The 13,334-nt window shown below is 20.4% G+C and overlaps 1 pseudogene; it reads right to left on the bottom strand.

Moving 5' to 3' along the window:
- Nucleotides 1-1,194: 1,194 nt before the first annotated feature.
- On the bottom strand, nt 1,195-5,397 carry LOC116186064 (annotated as a pseudogene).
- Between the last annotated feature and the right edge of the window lie 7,937 nt (nt 5,398-13,334).

The following is a 13,334-nucleotide window of genomic DNA, read 5'->3' as shown; positions in this document are numbered from 1 at the left end:
TATTATCTAACATTTATTCATAAAATTTTCATATTTTGCATATTTACATTAATAATCAATATACAGTTACACTTTCACGTTCATATAGAATTGTTTTTTATGCTTTTTGACATAGATTTTAAATTTTTATATTTAGTTTGTGTAATTTCATTATACTTTAATTTTTTGTGAATTTCATTTTTATCAAGTTTTTTTATATTAATTAACAAAATAACTTTTCGTATCCACAAATTTCTATTCAATTTATGTCAGGATTACTTACAGCCATTCATTGCTTTAATTTTATTCCTTCAGATAACATTTTTGTTGAGATCTCTGAAAAAATCATAAAAATTTGAATTTCTAAATTCAAATATGAAAATTGTATAATTTTTTGCAATTATTTTGGCAAATATATTCAATAATTTTAAATGAATCGTTCCGATCTTCAGAGAATTTTGTTCTAAGATAAATCAATAACTATGAATTCTAAGATATAATATAATCAATTATATTTTTTCATTCTTATACATATATATATACATATATTTTTACATATATATTTTCCATTATTCATGATTATTTATAAATATAACATTTATAGTAACAATTTAAAAAATACGAAGTATCTGATCGTTATCTATATAAGGAACTATATCAATCATTAATTGCATAATAAATATTGTTTTTTAAGAAATCTTGTTTCAATAATTTTTAAAATTACAAATACTGATCATTTTTTTATGCATTGATCTATTATGAATGTTATTGTTTTACGTATTTGTGATTTTCTTAAAGAAACAAAGTTATTTTTTTAAAAATACAATATATTCATTTTTCAATCTTCTTTAAATTAAAATCATTTCCAAAAACATATATACGTCAAGAAGTTTTAATTATTATAAAATACATTGATTAAGATTTTTAGTGTTGTATTCTCATTGTAAATATAAATTATGTAAATATCTTATTTCTTTATTTCAAATTCTTATATTTAAAAATAATATTTATTATATAAAGTCACAATTAAGGATGTGGTTGGAAAAATATGAAAAACAGTAGCGATAGTAAAACTCAGAAATGAAAGAAATAACAGATATTGTATTGTATTAATTGGACAATTTAAATAATTTTACCTGACCCTTCATATAAGTATAAAAAAGAAATTACAAACTATTAATGATATTCATGATAAATATTAATTGCTTTAAACATTTAATCCTTTTTATTAAAAATTCTTGTTTCTTCGATTTCATGAGGTTTCATATCTTTATCTCCCCAGCCTCACTTCATATCTTCATGATGATAAAAGATTTCATTTTTATTGTAGCTACAAATTAAAATTTAGATTTGAAAATTATGCAAGTGACAATGAATCATTTTAGAAATATTGATAAAGAAAGTAATTTATTTGATCAATTCTCTTAGATGAATTTTTTTTAACTTTTGATTTTAGATACTTAAAATATTTATTTTTTATATTCTTTCTAATTTTTGTTTTGGTGGTCATGTTTTATATATAGTTTTAATACTAGAAATTTATTAATTATTTTGAATGAATAGAAAAATTTTTTCAAATACTAAAAATTTCTATATTTTTTCGATTCATAATATATTGCAAAAATTAATGAATTATTTATTATTATATAAATAACTATTAGTAACTTATAAGTCTTTAATTTTTGTTTATTTTATTTTAAAATTTATTAATAATCATAATATCAATACCTCGATCCATTTCCTGTTCTAGCTATTCGTTTAACAATTATTTCGTCAGGGACAGTTTTTAAATCACATACTTGTCCCAATAAAACACAGTAATCGATGAAAGTGATGGTAAAATTTGGTTTTATAGCCACCAAATTCAGCGGTTTTATAGTTCTATGGAAATACATGATGATGATGTGCCCTCCTTCACTGCAAGCAAGGATGGACACAATTAGATTTTCGGTAGGTCGAATTTTCCTTTTATATGAAATTCATGAATTTTTATTCAACTGAATTTTTTTATATGGATATGATACGAATAAATATTTGCTTTTCATGAAAAATTTATTATATATTTCATCTATTTATCTATATTTAAATCTTCAATTTATTTTGTCAACGCAACATATTATAATTTCAAAATAAAATTAAAAAAAGATAAATTATTTTATATTTATGTATAAAAATTATAAAATATTATTTAATGTGTTATTACAATTTTTGATATATGAAAAAGAAACCGAAGTGAAAAATCGTGTTATATAAGATGAAATTTAATGTAATATTTATAATTATTAAAGAAAGCATGGAACAATGAAAAAGTCGAATTTTTATCAATATCGTATCAAAAAAAATGAAAATGTAATATTCAATTAGAATTTTGAAGAAATTAATTAAACTAAAAGTAAGTATTATAACGTAATTGTTATGCTTCTAAGGAAATGGAAATATATAAATATAATTTCTTATATATCATAGTTTCATGCCCATATATGAGCATTAGAATTCACCAACAATATTGCGTTCAGACTCAAGACATATCTTGATAGATTGGAGTACCAAGAATTTATGAATTGTTCATTTCAGAAATAGTAATACCAAAAATAATAATAACACCAGAATCACGATGCATACGAATAGAACTAACAAATAATATCATCTAAAAATGATCCAGAAAAATATTTAAAATTTATCGAATCAAATTTTTAACATTTTATAGTATTTCTATCCGGTTTAATTACAAGAATTATAATAAATTCGGTTTCTAATAAATTTAAAAAAATTTGCTTGAATTGAATTCTCAATCATATATTATTAGTAACAAATTTTCAATTTTTTTTTCTAAATTTAATTTTTTTTATACTGATTATTCTTATAATTTTCTTATAATGATATCAATATTAGTTATTATCAAAATAAATATTAATTCATATAATTTATATGAACTAAATTTATACTTTTACTTTATTCTAAATATTTACTTTAAATTTAAATTATTTTAAAAATAAATTATTTTAAATAATATTTATTACTTGTGATTTCATCAGAAAAAAATATAATTACATATTCCAACAATATGTACAATTTCTATTACTATTCCATTACTATTTTTATTAAAATTTCAAAGAAATTAGCTAATCCTAATTTTCATTAGAATTGATTTTCTTTATTTATTTTTATTTCAAGCAAACATTGATTAATTTAATTTCTTTGTTTAAAATTTCTTCTCTAAAACCTCAACCAATTTTATAAATAAATTTAATTTAAATTATCAAAATTTTCGATTGAATCATATTAAATGGAATGTTAGTTAAAAAATAATTAAATAAATAATTAAATAAAAATAATTTATTTGGGAAAAAAATTAAAATATTGGGCTAAAAACAAAATTATATTTTATCTTCTTTGAAAAACGACAATGAGGTCCTTTTCCAGTTCGCTCATGTCAAGAATAGCACTTTTGTTATTTGTAATTACATGCTTTTGGACTAGTAGACAATTTATATGGGAAAAAAATCCTCGACGTTATACGGATCCACATAAATATCTGTGAATTTGTGATGTATTCTGTGATCTCGCACCCATTCATAAATATGATTCTGCAAATCAAGAGCGAAACTTCAAATATTAAATTTATAACAATATCATTGGAGAAATTATATGACAATTAATTATAAAAAAAAAAAAATGAAAGGGAGTTGAAATTTATCTAGTGAGAAAATATTTGAAGAAGCATCAATAGGAAGCGAAGGAGCCACTTTGCTTTGTAAGTTCTATAACACCATAATCTGGCCTCTAGCTGTGATATTCAACGTACTAGCTAATCCTAAAACATGAACTGAAAATACATCAGTTGATTTATGATATTATTTAATTTAAATTTTATTATTACATACTTCTTTGATATATACTGACATAAAAAACAGAATGTAACATATGTAATATATACCCATTTTCTATTAGAACCCTTAAATAAAATTAATATTGATCTAATTATATTCTAAAATTATTCAATGATATTTTAATAACAGAATTTTTGTCAAAAAATTTCATAGATTTCATGATTGTTTTAGAAATTTTAGCATTCAATATTATACTTCGATCAAAATCTTCTGACAAAGCAATTAACAAAACTTCATTTAATAATTTTATTTTTGTGAAATAATAGAATACTTGTATATCGCGTAAATCATATATTATTTTCAAATATCCTTTTTTCTGCTTTTTTTAACAAAAAAATGAGATACCGATATTTTTTGCACAATTTCCTATTTTTTTTGTTCATTGCGTCTTTCAAATACTGAATATCTGATGATCAATGATGAACGTATTGTTTGAAATCAATATTTATTATATGATTTAATGACGATATTCAAAATTGTGTTTTTTAATTCTTTATTATTAAATTTCTTTCATATTATAATTTTTTATGACATTATGATATGTAATTTTATTTTTGTCATGAATAATTATTATCAAACAGATAAAATAATTCAAGGAAAAAGAATAAATTTCATTTTATCGAATAAATGATCACTCTTGAAATCAATTAGCACATAATTAATGCAAGATTAATTTCAATGAATTAGCAAATAACTATTTATAATAACTATTTATTATGATTATTATAGTTTTTTTATGTTAAATATAATTGGAATCATAATTGAAGTATATACATGAAATGAAAATAATGTACAGAATTTGTAAATATTTAAAAATTTTTTTAAATTCTTTTCTAATTTTTAATAAGTATTATTAATTGTCTTTTTTAAATATTTATCAATTATTATTTTATTTGCAAAATAATTTTTTTAAACTCAAAATTATGATAATTACTTAATAAACAAATTATTAGATATTATTAATTATATTTTAATATTAATATTTAATATTTTAATAGTTTAATAATATTTTAATATTTTAATATCTTTTAAAATTTTTTTATATAATTCTATAGATAATAATTATTTTACGATAGATATTGCTATTACTTCAAATAATTTATGCACATTGAAAATTTTTATTATAACTTAATCTATTTGTTATTAATTTATTAATTTGAAAGAAATAAAAGAATAGAATAAAAAGAATTTTTTAAATATTTTTAAAATTGTTAATTAAACTGTTAATTAAAAAATATTTCTGATTGTTTCTAATTTTCTAAAATTATAAAATGTTATTCAGTCAGTTAACATAAAATAAATTAAAATGTTTATACTTAATCGATAAAGCTGTATATTCTTTACTTTCATTAAAATAAAGATAAAGGAACTATCCATATAAACCTCCGAGATCCAAATACAAAATTAGAATTACATTCCTCCAAATAATATTATACTTGTAATTTGATTTCACATTAAAACTATTCTAATATCTTGTCATTTCTTTTTTACTGAATTTTTCTTGAACTATTTTTTGAGATATCTCCATAATGTTATCAATGATGATGCTATATTAAAAAATCTAAAATGAAAATATTTTTTCTTATAAAGTTTAATAAAGCTTATCATTAATCGATAATTTTAATTTTAATGAATGATGACTCTTTAATGTAAAGAAATATAAAAAAAAAGTTACATATTTGCAGCTATGTATTAGATTATTGAAAAATTAAGAATTAATACGATTTAAATGAGGATACATAGTAATGATAGAATTATAAAATAAAATAACAGAATTTGAAGATTATAATTGACAGAACAGAAAATGTGGAATGTAGAAAATATTTGTAAACTTATATATACATATATATTATGGGAAAAATCTTATAATCCTATATTAATTTTATTAAAAACATTTAAATATTTTCAATCTAACTTCAAAATTTTATTCATATTAAAAAATCAACATTTTTAATTTTCTATATTTTCCAAAATTTCGATAGTCATGACATCCTCAAATTTCAAACATTCATAATTTTTATAATTTCAAAATTTTCATATTTTCAAAATTCTTCAAATTCTATTTTATAATAATTTTATATGCCGATTTCTGTTGACAACAATACTACAAGACAACAATACAATAAGAATATTATTTTCTTCATTACGAAATAAGTGTTATCATTAGAAACCTATTTATTAACTAATTTTTAATTAAAATTGATAAAAATAGAATTATTTATGTATTAAACAAACATTCCATAAAACTATTTAAACCAAATAAACTGCATTTAGTTAAAATTCATCATTAATTAAGATTAAATCAATACATTTAAAACTTAAAATTTAAACTGCAAACACTGCATTTTTCTTATCGATCTTCTAGTTTCTAACATGTTCAAATCATTTTATGAGGTAAAATTGGGAAAAAGATCAAATATCTATATTAGAAAATAAAATATTTAAACAGATTGATTTCTATTATATTCGAATGTTTTTAAAAACAAATATCTAGAAATACCGACATATGATATATGATATGTGTGAAAATGTTTGTGAAAATAAACAACTGCTTAATATTTATAGTTTTATTGGAATATAAAATGTCTTTAAAAGGATCCAATGACAATATTTTCGAAAAATAGAAAATCATTATTATATATTATTTTGTTATGGAGATACAACATTGATAAATTTTTTAGATTATTTTTTTTTTTTTTTGAAATTCTTTTAATTTTGCACGTATAGATCTTAAAGATTTTTAGATAATCTTTTAAAATATTTCAATACTTTCTATTAAAGATAGGGCTTGTGAAGCGTTCAAGTAACTTGGCCTGTATTTTCAACAGTACGACAATAGCCTGACAATAATTTATGAGGCATGATTTTTCTAATGTTTTCCAGATCTCTAATTTAGACAAAAGTATCACAGTAACGGCCATTTTACGAGCCACATTTGCACGCCATACAATGAACTACTGTGGCAGCGAGCAGGAAGGTCTTAAGTCCCACGCTCTTCAACGCGATCCCGCGAAGGCCCATCCTTCGAGGCCATTCTTCAGCACGATCAATGGTCCCTCCATCTCCCTTTCTATGTGCATTTTTCCAAAAGGCAAGGATTGGAGAAAAAATCAAGGATGGCGACAGTCTTGCAATAGAGTTGATATAGAAATAGAAACGAGAACAGATAGAATTCGACGACGATATAGTGCACATCAAAATAATTAGAATCATTACAGTTAATTATAAAGAATCAAAGTACTATTATTCGTTCATTCAGATCTCACAATATAAATGAATATATAATCCTACAGTAGTAGGTGTTCTTTTGAGCAGTAACATCAGTTTAGACACCTCATTTATGCAATATTCAAAGTCGTTCATCATTTTCGACTTTAATATTTGATCCTTTGAGCCGGATATAGTTAAAGAGTAAATATTTAAAATGAGCTCGATTCAGTTGTCAGTGAACAATTATGAATAGCAATCAAAAATTTGTTATCAAGAAAGGATTCATTTCAGTATCAGCGAACTGCTAGTACGTTCCTGATCCAGCCTGAAAAGAAAGTCAACGTAATCATTAAGAACGGGAAGTCGTATTGAACTTCCAATCCAGCGGCATCCAGCATCAGACAATTTTTAATCTTAAAAAATATATATAATAAATATAATTTAATTCGTTATTTATTTCGTTATTTTATGTTTGTTTTTTAATTTTCAGAGAAGTGATTCATAAAGAAATGAATAACACTACTTTATATTATGTTAATTAATCCAAAAATGAGAAAAAAATAAGTAAAATTTTATATTTTGTAATAAGACGACTTAGCAATATCTTATCACTCATAACATTGATCCAATGTTTACTGCGAATATGAACATACAACAGCTTATTCAATATATCTTATCTTCAATTTATAAGGTGCATCGATTAAATCCCCGACACATATCTGGTATGAAGAATATAAAAAGAAAAATATGGAAAATATATTAGAAAATTGTGATATTAAAAATTATGTCATACAATGTTTAATATTTATTACAATAAATAAAATTTTTATGAAAATCTTTATGAAATAAATATTATATATTTATTAAGGTCATAGTCAAATGTAATGTAATTCAAAAACATTCAGTTATATTCTAATGATCAAATTTTTGAAAAAAATATATCTGAAGATTAGAAAGGCGGCGATCATTGATATGACTAACTCCGACGACTTGAAAATATTTGAGATAAATGAGAAAATATTTGAGATATTACACAATCTGCTGCATTAAAAGATATTGTAAATGACTTTGTAAATCTTTCAAACAAACAAGCTGCAATAGTCCAGTTTATATATCTTTTATAAAAATTCGAATTGGATCATTAATTTGCCGAAAATTTGATATGATATATCGAAGTTCCGATCTATTTAATAATAGTAGTATTATCCCTGAGAGATTATTCAGTAACAAATATATAAAAAATGAATATGAATTATAATGAATTTAAAATATGTCAAATTTTTGTTTGGGCATTTGAAAAATCCAAAATAAAACGGAAAATGGAAAGCATTCATATAATGCTCAAGCTCGATATCAAATTTAAAACATTTAAGTTCAATCCATGAAGAAATAGATTTTTAATAAATTATTTTTTCTTTTGATACAATATTTTTGAATATAGTTTCTATTTTTGTTTGTGAATGTGAATTGTTTTGTAATGAAAGAAAAGATCTATTATTTACTTACATACTTATATATTCATTTATACTTGTAAAATCTGAAGCATCAAATAGATAAAAATTAAATTTTTATAAATAAAAAATTGTCTTATAATAATAACTAATATAAATGCTCTATTGGTTGATTCTACTATATTTTGTATTTTATTCGATTAAAATGATTAAACATAAATCTATTCATTATAAAATTTCTCGAATGAATCAAAAACTAAAATATGTAATAATTGGTGATATATTTTTTTATTGATTAATATATTTCTCATTGTATAATGTAAAATAGGTGTAAATATAGTGTAAAATAGTGTAAATTTTTCATTACTTCTTATTTTATTTAAAAGTTACAAATATTACATTAAATTGCATTTTATGTAGAGTTTCAACATTTTCATTATTGCTTCAAATTGTTTTCAGAAGTTGTGATGATATATTTCACAATTTTTAATAATAAAACAAAATAATATGTTTCTTTGTTTGTATTAATTTTCTATTAAAATTATAATATATTTTTAACTTATATATATATAACTTATATATATATATTATATAAAAGAAATATAAGAGAAAACTATGAAGAAAAGGAGAATAATATCGACACATATATATGTTGGTCGGACGCAAACAATAAATTTTTTATAAAAAGCAAAAATTTATTTGTTTCATATAATTTAGATAAAAAGAAAATTAATTGAAAAGCAAATATGATATTAAATTTATTTGGGAAGAAAGAAAAAATGAAAAAGAGATGCTAAATCCTAATTTTGTCTTTGGCTATTGTCTAAAAATTAAAAAAGATATTTTTTCCCATCTAACAATGTCAACAGTGATTATTATTTAATTTTTATACTCATATTATTATATAAAAAGTATTATTTTCAACCTAGATTATACAAGATAGTCCATAATTCATATCGTAAATAAAATCAGGGATATTTTATATTTTGAAATACGATAAAAGTAATAGAAAATCAAAAATAACAAAATTATGACGGATACTTTTGNGAAAAGTAAAATATTTTGAAAATGTAAAATATTTTCTTTTCATTTAAAAATAATTTTTTTATAGAATTTACTATTTACATTGTAGATAAATTATCTAATACTTGAGATACAGATCCAAGTATTAATATTAATATATTTTAAATCATAATAATCAATAATTAAAGACTTAGTTAATAGTCATTATTAGCTAAATAATTTAACGATGAATAATATTCATTAATTTTTAATAGTTTTTAAAATATATATGAACTTAGAAATTTTTAATATTCAAAGAAATCGTTCCATTTATTCAAAAGAAACAGAAAACGGAATTTGGAAAAAATTGTAAAACATGAAATAACTATCGAAAATTTACTATTTTCTTAATGTTTCATAATTTAATTTTATTTATTCGGGTAATATATTAAATGTATTTTATTATTTATCATTGAATATAAAGTCTCGAAAATTTAATATTTTCATTGAAGATTAATAAATATTATTAGGATATGGAATAAATAATTTTGAATACAAAGTAATTTTAAAAATAAAATGATACACAATAAATAACTGCCAAAAATAATATAAAATATTTTTAAAAATAAAATGACTAGAAATCATACAAGTTGAAATAAAAACATCATATGATATAATAATAATTACAAAAACCAAATTTCGAATTTTAAATACTTTCCATGAATTTGTAGAGGAACAATTTATAAAACTAAAAGAAAAGTAAATCTTATGTAATAAATTCCAATCTCTTTAAATAGAGAAATTCAACTTTATATTATTTATGACTATACTTTTATTAGTCCTATATCTATTATTTGCACATATCGACATATTAAAAGACTGTTAATTTTCGAATTACCATTTTTTATGTATAAATATCTTTATATTTTGATAGATTATACGTATATAAGATTAAGTGTAATTAAAATTTTAGATGGCGTTGACTGTAAAAATAGCATAAAACCTCAGTAACAAATTATATATAATTATATACAATTATATACAACTAATTTATTATTCCACTTTTAATAATAAATTCTAATAATAAAATTCGACACGCAAAGTCTAATCTTTAAAATAAAGAAAGAATTGCATTCTATAAACAATATACTTTATGAGTATCCATATATACAATTACCATATATACATATACAATATATATATATAATGACTATTTCGAGAGATGGGTACCCATTTCTCGAAATAATCATTCAACGCTACTATAAGTTCCTTTAACCCCTTTTTATATTGCATTTTTATGAAAAATAATGATTAAAGGAAAAACTAAAGTGTTTGATAGTTTTTTAGATCACATCATTTAGTTAGAATAAAATAAAATATAGATCGGATACAATTAAATAATAATACAATTCAGAATACAGTTAGAATAAACTGTAATAAAGTTGTCAATCTGTTCAAAAAGTAAAAATAAAATATTCACTTATTTTTCATTAGTTCATTTAAAACTCATAATATAAACATATTAATAACAGTTCACGCACATTTGTGCCATATTCAAAATATTTTTTTTAATTTTATATTTCAACATTTATATATATAATGTAATCAACCATAAATTTGTGATTTGGAAATTTGATGAATGATATTATTCTCTAGCAGTAATCGAATGAAAATTTATTATTTTTTAAATTAAAAACATATGTTTTTCATTTTATTTTCTTTTTTCCAATTATATGAATTATATATATGATAACATATGATTAAACAAAAAAATTTCCTTTTTTAATACTTTCATATAATTTCTACATTTTCATCATATAAGCAAAGATGCTTCTTGATTGAGGAATGATTAGCTATTCATTTCTTTATTTATTTAATTATATTTTGTTGAATTCGAATTTTTTTATTATTTATTTTGATGTATTTAAAGAAAAATGAATATTAATTAGGTTATTAAATCAATTAACAAATACTATTATCTTATAAGAAATAATATTATCAGAAATATATATATAATAAATAATATTACATTAGAAATCTTTCTTTTGAATGAATCTTAATCGAATTCCTCATAATAGTTAGGAAGATTGAATTCTTATTCTAACGTCCAAACTATAAATAATCTTGATAGAATGACTGCGATAATCGATGAAATATATCATAAAAAAAATAATTTCATTAATTTAGTAATATTCTTTGAAAAACAATATATCCAAATTATTCTATTTTACATTTTGAATATTTTTAATTTATCTCTGGAGATTTGTATTATTCATTTGATGAAATTTTATTCATTTGCAAATTTTTTAAAGATTTTGGAAGAATCTTCGCCAGATAATTTGCATGTGACAATTATAACTAAGACACGAACTAGATAAAAAGATTAGTATATATCAGAAATAAATGTAAAAAAAATCCGACAATAAATATATATCGATCCAAATATGTGATTTTTGGTTGACTTGATCTGATAAATATAATCAAAATTTAAATGTGAATAATACAATTCAAAAAAAATTTTAGCACTATTTGATTAAGTAAAATAAATGTAAAGTAATATATTCAATTATGTGTTTTAATTAAGATAAGTTAACGATTTCACATACATTAAAAACAATATATTATAAGAATAAGATATCTAAGATATCTAAACCTACTTTTATCTGGTTTGATAAAAATGATAAGAATTGAAGATACTTTTTTACATCTAATATGTTTTCAAATTTTCTAATAATATTTTATGATAAATAATTATGATAATAAAATTACAAATAACTAGTAATTATTTCTATTAATAAATAAATCATACAATTATTAATTTTACAATAATAATAAAATAAGAAATCAATTGAGTGGATTAAACTTAATTTAATGAGTGCATTAAACTTACTGCTGATGAATAGATGCTATTGCTAATTGCGAATTAAAGAGAGCAGACCGTTTCTTTTTTGATATCAACATATATAAGTTTCAAATATAGATATAAGTTTTATATTTTAAAGTTAAGTTAAATATATAGAAAATAGAATAGATTATATAGGATATAGAATTTCGAATATCATAACACCGATTATGAGAACAATTGATTATCAAAATCTTGATATTAAATCATTAATTAAAAATAGATTCGATTATCTAAATAATATTATCAAGAAAATAGGAAAAATGAAAATATTATATTTCATCTTGGCATACATTGAAAATTTTGAACAACAATTTTACTTATAGTTTTGGAATAAAAAATACAATGAAAAACAGTGAAAATTATTTATAAACGATGTGAATGGTGATACGTACTGCCAAATAGGATATATAACTAAAGAATGTTAATAATATATGCTTAAAACTGATATATTCATATTGGAAATAGTAAAATTGTAATTTGTGTCAAATCACAGACAATATATATATATGTACATAGAAAATACATAGAATATACATAAATCACGACATTCGAAAGTTTCTTTGATAGATAATTATGTTTCAATTCATTGTTTATTATTTTTATTTATTATTATTATATTGTTTATTATTATTATTTTTTCTAATGAATACTTTTCAACGTCCATATTCCAAAGAGTTAGATTCTGACTTCGATTAAGATCAATAAATTTAAATTGAAGAACAAAATAAGTTACAAAATTGTTAATAATAAAATTGACCAATAAGAATAAACTATTTTTTGATTATAAAATATATATATAGAATATTTATAAATTATTAAATTATTAATGATTACATGAATTATTATATATTAATAAATATGTTTATATATATTATATATATATTAATAATTATATTA

The sequence above is a fragment of the Apis dorsata genome, unplaced genomic scaffold (genome assembly GCF_000469605.1).
Source record: "Apis dorsata unplaced genomic scaffold, Apis dorsata 1.3 scaffold_401, whole genome shotgun sequence".
Classification (NCBI taxonomy): domain Eukaryota; kingdom Metazoa; phylum Arthropoda; class Insecta; order Hymenoptera; family Apidae; genus Apis; species Apis dorsata.
The sequence above is the reverse complement of the archived record's forward strand: the minus strand, read 5'-3'. Positions and strand labels throughout refer to the sequence as shown.